This window comes from Neopelma chrysocephalum, unplaced genomic scaffold (genome assembly GCF_003984885.1).
Source record: "Neopelma chrysocephalum unplaced genomic scaffold, ASM398488v2 Primary Assembly neopelma1_91, whole genome shotgun sequence".
In the NCBI taxonomy this organism is placed as follows: Eukaryota; Metazoa; Chordata; class Aves; order Passeriformes; family Pipridae; genus Neopelma; species Neopelma chrysocephalum.
This window is the reverse complement of record NW_020897753.1, coordinates 5,338,563-5,345,212: the sequence shown is the minus strand read 5'-3', so window position 1 is coordinate 5,345,212 and position 6,650 is coordinate 5,338,563. Positions and strand designations below refer to the sequence as shown.

Genomic DNA, 6,650 nt, shown 5'->3' with positions numbered 1-6,650 from the left:
GAAATGCTGTGCTGCAGCCAGAGCTCCAGGGAAAGCACCAGGAAATGATGTGCTGCCAGCCACTAAAGCAGCATTTTTATAGCCTGACCCTGAGCACAGCTCTGAGATGTTTTGGGGCATAAAACGAGGCCGTGTGAATGGATGCAGCAAAGCCTTCTGAGGTGGCTTTGAGGGCTCCTTAGGCTTAAAAAGGCCAAGCAGGCCTTGGTTCACCTGCTCTGGGTAATGGTCCTGCTCTGAACTCTAACCCAAACCTGGAAGGTTTTTACTGAAGGGAGCACTCTTAAAAGAAAAAACCCAGGAGTGAACAGTGTAGACAAGGCTGGGAGTGATACTGAGTTGTGGAATTAAGGTATTTAAGTCTTTTCAGAAAAAGACCTCTGCTGTGGGTGGCCCTTTCCATGCAGAAAGTGCTTTAACCCTTTTATTTTAACCCTTCTATTTTTAGGTGATTTTTAAGGTGTTTTTTAAGTGCTCACACTGCCTTTCTCTCATTCCCAGAGAATCAATGGAAGTGTCTTTTTCTTTTCTCTGCAGTGTAGTTTTTGGAGATACGTGCATTTTAAACAAAAGAAAACATAAATACAGGCGAGACTGTCATCAGTTTAAAGTATTGCATAAGTGGTTAAATTTAATCACAAAGAGACAACCAGCTAATGGTTTTAGTGGAATTCATAAAATCCCATAAAACACAAAAGTTAAATTTTGTCATATAATGTGAATCAGTTGTAGGAACCAGCACAGCTTCCTTTTTCCCCCTGAATAAATTCTAAACAGTCCTTAGAAAATGAATTACCAGTCTGCAAATCAAGATGACATATTTTGCAGCCATAAAACTAAAACTACTTTCAGACCACTTAGATTAAAATAAAAAAAAAAAGATAGAGAAAAACAAAAAGACAGCAACTTTGTTGTTTTGTTACTGTCAGTAGTCTTGGATGGCTGTGGCTCCATTTTAGCAGTTTGACCTTGTTTAGATCAACCTGAATCCATCCACAGCCCTCCCTGACAATTCCCCCACCCCATCCCAGAAAGTGCACACCCCGCACCGGCATCTCCAGCTGGAGATGTGCCAATAGAAGTAATTACGTGATGAAACTATTTAACTTTGACTAAAATACTCTCACCAGGTTCTTTCAAACCGTGTGTCTTATATCTTGTGGAGGCAATTTTATATCGTGCCTTTAAAGTACAGTAATGGCCACTTGCATTGACAGAATCCTCGTAAAAGGAGAAGCCTGAGCCCTTGCTCATGAAGTGCTATTGATTTTCCCAGTTCCTGCTCGAGTTGCCAAAGATACAACACCGTTGTTAGGGAGAGGAGACACTTTGGCCTTCAATATCACAGGAGGGTTCCAGTGTAAGCACGGCCGTCGGTGGGTTTCGGTGATAAATAATGCACGGGGTGATAACTGCCCATATTATTGTGTCACTTTGACATGACTCAGCACTTGCTCTGGCCCAGCGTTTCTTCAATGCCCCCGCTGGCTGCTGAACTTCAAGTCAGGCGTAAGGGCTGGTTATATTTTAAAGGTGCATTGTGGTGAAAAGCTAAAGTTTGTTTTTCATAGAATCACAGAATCAGCTGGGTTGGAAGGGACCTCCGACATCATCAAGTCCAACCCTTGATCCAACACCACTGTGGTTCCCAACCCATGGCACTGATGCCACATCCAGTCTCATCTTAAAAACCTCCAGGGATGGAGAATCCACCACTTCCCTGGGCAGCCCATTCCAATGACTGATCACCCTCTCTGTAAAGAAATTCTTTCTAATATCCAACCTAAACCTTCCCTGGCACAGCTGAAGACCGAGCCCTCTTGTCTTGCTGAGAGTTGCCTGGGAGAAGAGACCAACCCCCACCTGGCTACACCCTCCTGTCAGGGAGTTGCAGAGAGTGAGGAGGTCTCCCCTGAGCCTCCTCTTCTCCAGGCTGAACAGCCCCAGCTCCCTCAGCCTCTCCCCATAGCACTTGCACTCGAGTCCCTTCCCCAGCCTCGTTGCTCTCCTCTGGACCTGCTCCAGGACCTCAATGTCCTTCCTGAACTGAGGGGCCCAGAACTGGACACAGCACTCCAGGTGTGACCTCACCAGTGCTGAGTCCAGGGCAAGAATCACTTCCTTGGACCTGTTGGCCACACTGTTCCTGATCCAGGTCAGGATCCATTGGCCTTCTTGGCCACCTGGGCACACTCTGGCTCATGTTCAGCTTCCTGTCAAATCTTAGGCAATGGTGGATTTTGAACAATAGGAAAACTCCCCCAATGTTTCTCGCTGCATCATTTCCAAAGGTATTCCATTGGGAATGAGAGTTAAATACCCTGCACATTTTTCCAGTGCTCCTTGGTGGTGGAATCTCTGCCACACACCTTCTCTCGTGTCCTCAGCAGTACATCTGAACTACCAGTTGTATTCTCATACCAACTGGCAAGATGCCTTTGCAGAGCTTGGTCCTAATGCTGCAAATCCTACTGGGATCCTCTAAAAGCAGAAACTTTTCCTTGTGGGAATTACAATTAAATCCTAACGGATTGTGCTTTTGTGACTGTCGCATTATTGTAGCCAATAGATAATTATTATTTATCAGTAGGGGGGGAAAAAAGGACTGGGTAGGAAAATTACAGCTATGATAATTAGTTTTTTGATGACATTAACCAATTAATATAATTTTATGTTTTCCATTTTGAAATTTAGGCAAGGTCGCCTTTGTTTGGATTTCTATTCCAATGTTTGAGTCAGTTTAGTCCTTGAGAGGGGCATTCCCACAGTTCTGCAAGGAGTTGATGTGCAGCTTGTTCACACGCTGGGGGAACCATCTCCTTTTGGGTTTGGATTTTCTTTTTTTTTTATTTTTGATCAAACAGTTGCAAATTTCATTTGATGCCTCCTGGATCTTTTTAAAAAGGAAGGAAGCAGCTGTTTCCTTCATGCTTTGGTGCTGCCTCCATGCCACTCATAGTTTTACAAACCTCCTCTACATCCCACAGCAATCAGGCTGTTCCCAGCCAAGGAAATAGGGCAGGGAGAGATCTGGAGCTCTGTCCATGCAAACCAAGTCCCTTCCAGTATGAATTAATTTACAAAAAGGTTCTGAAAGATCTCAAAAGACCTTTGTCATCACTTAATGAACTAGAAGAGCATCATTTCCTCCAATCTTAAACCCACACTATGCTTTCCTGCAACGGGTCTGTTTTCTTCTCTGAGAGGACACACACTCTTAAAAAGTTAACACTAAGGTAGTGGCAGATAACAGAGGGATGGTGAGGAAAACTAGGTTTGTCTTGTCAGTTGTGATTTTAATATTCCTGTTCTTGTCTCAGAAGATTTCTTGTTTCTTCTTATTTCCCATATTTAAAGAGCATAAGGCAGCAGTGCTCTCTATTGGCATTGCCTTTTGCCAACCATCTTTGAAAAGCAAAACTATAACCAGATTTACTTTTGACAGCAAAGAATATTTTGGCCCATTTTACTGCCTGCAGAATGCCTGGAAAGTTTTAAATTAATGGCAATGACTGAAGAGAAAAGGAAATCAAAGAGCCATTTATTCCCGTAGAAAGAGACCTATTTCCCCTCACATTTCTATATTTTCTACCTGCTTTGGCTGAGAAAACATTTAAAAATGTTACAAGCACCAAGAATTTCCCTATCCTTTTGCAGTGTGCATCTGAATACGATTAACTGGACGTTTCTCTTCACTGTTCCACATATGCCAAAACTTTGGGTTTCAGTAATTAAACCAGCAGTACAATCTTGGGTCATATTATGCTATATTATCCTTTTAACTTTATTGTGATTGATTTGTGTCAACTTTAACTATACTCACTAGGAAGTCAATAAATAAAGATCAATGGGGTTTTATTTCTCCTGGTTCTTTATTAGAAAGAATGGATTGGTTAAATAACACAAGTAATAGTGATGACATGGTTTCCCTCAGCATTTTCTACTCTGAAACAGGTGAAATATTTTTCAAAATTTCATTAAACAACCATACTTGTGTTTTCTTGTTATTGGCTATTTCTCTATAGTTGGTGCTTTAAACTCCTCAAACTTATAGAAACACAAACACAGATGTTCTCCCTGCATAGAACTTCCTTGCTTTGCTCTGAGGAGGAGCTCTTGCTACCAGGATGAATCTCTAGTACCATGTCCATTTATCTCCTTATTTCCCAAATGGGGTATCTGTTGATCTCATTGAATGGGACTTGTGCCTCTGGACAGCAGGGATGTACCCCCTGCAAAAAAAAGGAATGCTTCTGAACTGATCATCTCCTGCTGGCTGGATTTTGAGCTGCAAAATGCAGCTGAGTCCTTTCTTTGGAACAGAGAAAACTGACCCTGTGAACTGTGAAATGATGGTTTTGGTTTGATTTTGCACCTGCTCGTGGTCTCTTGAGTGACCACAGAGATCTGTGATAGCATTGTGCCTCAGCGGATCTGTTTTAAGAGCTTCTCCGACAGGAAAAATTATCCAAGGAATACCAAAAGTAAAATCTGGAGCCACCCAGAAGCTGAGTACATTGGGGACAATTTAGGATCACAGCCCTTGTGCTAACACAGCCTGTTGAGCTCCCATTGACAGCAGGGTGAGATCTCTGCTTTAGCAGAAAAGCTCAGTGAAGCTCAGATCCATCAGGCAGTTCTGAGAGGGAAATTCTATCCCCACAGAGCATGAACAGTAACATACTAATGCAAAATTCACTAGGAAGTAGGTCGAAGTGTCAGAGCAGTTATTATCAGTAACCTGTTTCTCATAAAAACATAGTGAAGGGAAAACCATCTTGTTCCTAAGATTTATAGCAACTTGACTCCCCATGACAAGTGATGGAAAGCTTCCCTGCCATGCATATTACACTTTGGGTGGTGACCCCTCAGAATATATCTCCATTTGAGTCCTTCAGTACTGTGCTGGATGGAAACCAAGTGGCCAGATGCTCTAAGCTGCTTTTTTCATTAAATCTTTCATCTGGACATTTAGCTCAAAGTGCATTCACAAGATTACTGGAGTGCCCTGTCCTTGAGCAGGAATCCAAGCTTTGGAAAGGATCAAAAATCAAGTCTCTGCTAAGAACAGCAAGTACATTCCCAAGCCACAGCATTATGTGTCCTGAGGAGCAGGAGTGGGTCTCTTTGCCTTACTGCATCCATTCAGAACTCTAAGTTCTGACATCTAAACTAAGCAGCTTTTAGAAATAACTTGTATCTATTTGCCAATGGGTTTATGATCCATGTTTATACAGGCTATAAATCCTTTTCAGGAATTATATAGAGGTGCCCTGCTTTGCTTTTCTGAGCTGTTTGTTTTTGCTGTTACTTTACTTATTACTTTTTGTGTCCAGAATGCTCCTGGTCTGCCCATCTCCTCGGAGCAGGTCCTGTTCAGCCACCTCAGGTATGTGTTGAGTGGGAATTGGACTCAGTGATCCTTGTGGGTCCCTTCCACCTCATCATATTCTGTGATCCTGTGATTCTGTGAGCTGTAAAACAGAGGTTGAGTGGCACTGTCGATTTTGAGAACACACATCTCTTGATGACGTTACAGGCCAGAGATAGTCCGTGCCGCTCAGAGCAGGCTCCAGCCTTGGAATGTTTGTGTTTGGGGCACAAACAACAGCCTTTCCTGGTGGTAATTGCTGCTCAGAGGCCCCGCTGTCAGAGTCCGTGCTGACATTTTTGGTCTGAGGCAACCTTGGGGCGTGGAGCGGGGGAAGAGCCGCCATTTTGTGGCATGGCTGCCATTTTGTGTCTGGTAAAACAAAGGGGAATGGAGTAGAGGAATGGCTGCCAATTTTGTTTGTCTGGGGAAACCAAGGGATGTGGAGTGGGGGAATGGCCACCATTTTGTGTCAGGGGAAACCAAGGGGAATTGAGTGGGGGAATGGCAGCCATTTTTTGTTTGTCTGGGGAAACCACGGGCAGGGAGCTGGGGAGCGGCTGCCATTTTGTGTCAGAGGAAATCAAGGGGAATTGAGGGGGGAAATGGCAGCCGTTTTGTGTCAAGGGAAGCCACAGGCAATTGAGTGGGGGAATCGCTGCCATTTTTTGTTTGTCTGGGGAAACCATGGGGTGTGGGGCTGGGAAGCGGCTGCCATTTTGTGTCTGGGGAAACCACAGGGCATGGAGTGAGGGAACAGCCACCATTTTGTGTTGGGGAAAACCAAGGGGATTGCAGCTGGGAAACGGCTGCCATTTTGTGTCTGGGAAAACCACAGGGCATGGAGTGGGGGAACATCCACCATTTTGTTTATCTGGGGAAGCCATGGGGCATGGAGTGGGGGAACAGCTGCCATTTTGTGGAACGGCTGCCATTTTGTTTCTGCGGAAACCATGGAGCAAGGGACTTTGCGGAGACTTGAGGGGCTTTTTAGGGGGATGGGGGGCTTAAAAGGTATTTTGGGGGGGAGGTTGTGGGGTGTAAAGGGGTGTTTGAGGGCGTGAGCTCCCCCAAATTCAGGAACCCCCTTAAATTCAGGGGGCACCCCACAGTTAGGGAGGACCCAAAAAAACCCCAGATTGGGGGAAATAAAGGGGATGTCAGTAGAGTTTGGGGAGGGGCTCTAGGGTGGGATGAACCCCCTCTGCTGCCCAGTCCCCGCTGGGTGGGCAGAATTTGGGATTCCCCCCCAAACTCACAAATTTTGTGTGTTTTGTTA

General features: G+C 44.6%; 1 long non-coding RNA gene across 2 annotated transcripts in view; it reads left to right on the top strand.

Annotated features, from left to right (window-relative positions):
* Positions 1 to 5,669: 5,669 nt before the first annotated feature.
* Positions 5,670 to 6,650, top strand: part of LOC113972344 — a 257,652-nt gene continuing 256,671 nt past the window's right edge. For both annotated transcript variants that reach the window (XR_003535859.1, XR_003535860.1), the window contains exon 1: positions 5,670 to 6,385. This is a non-coding gene — a long non-coding RNA (uncharacterized LOC113972344). The remainder of the gene's footprint in view (positions 6,386 to 6,650) is intronic.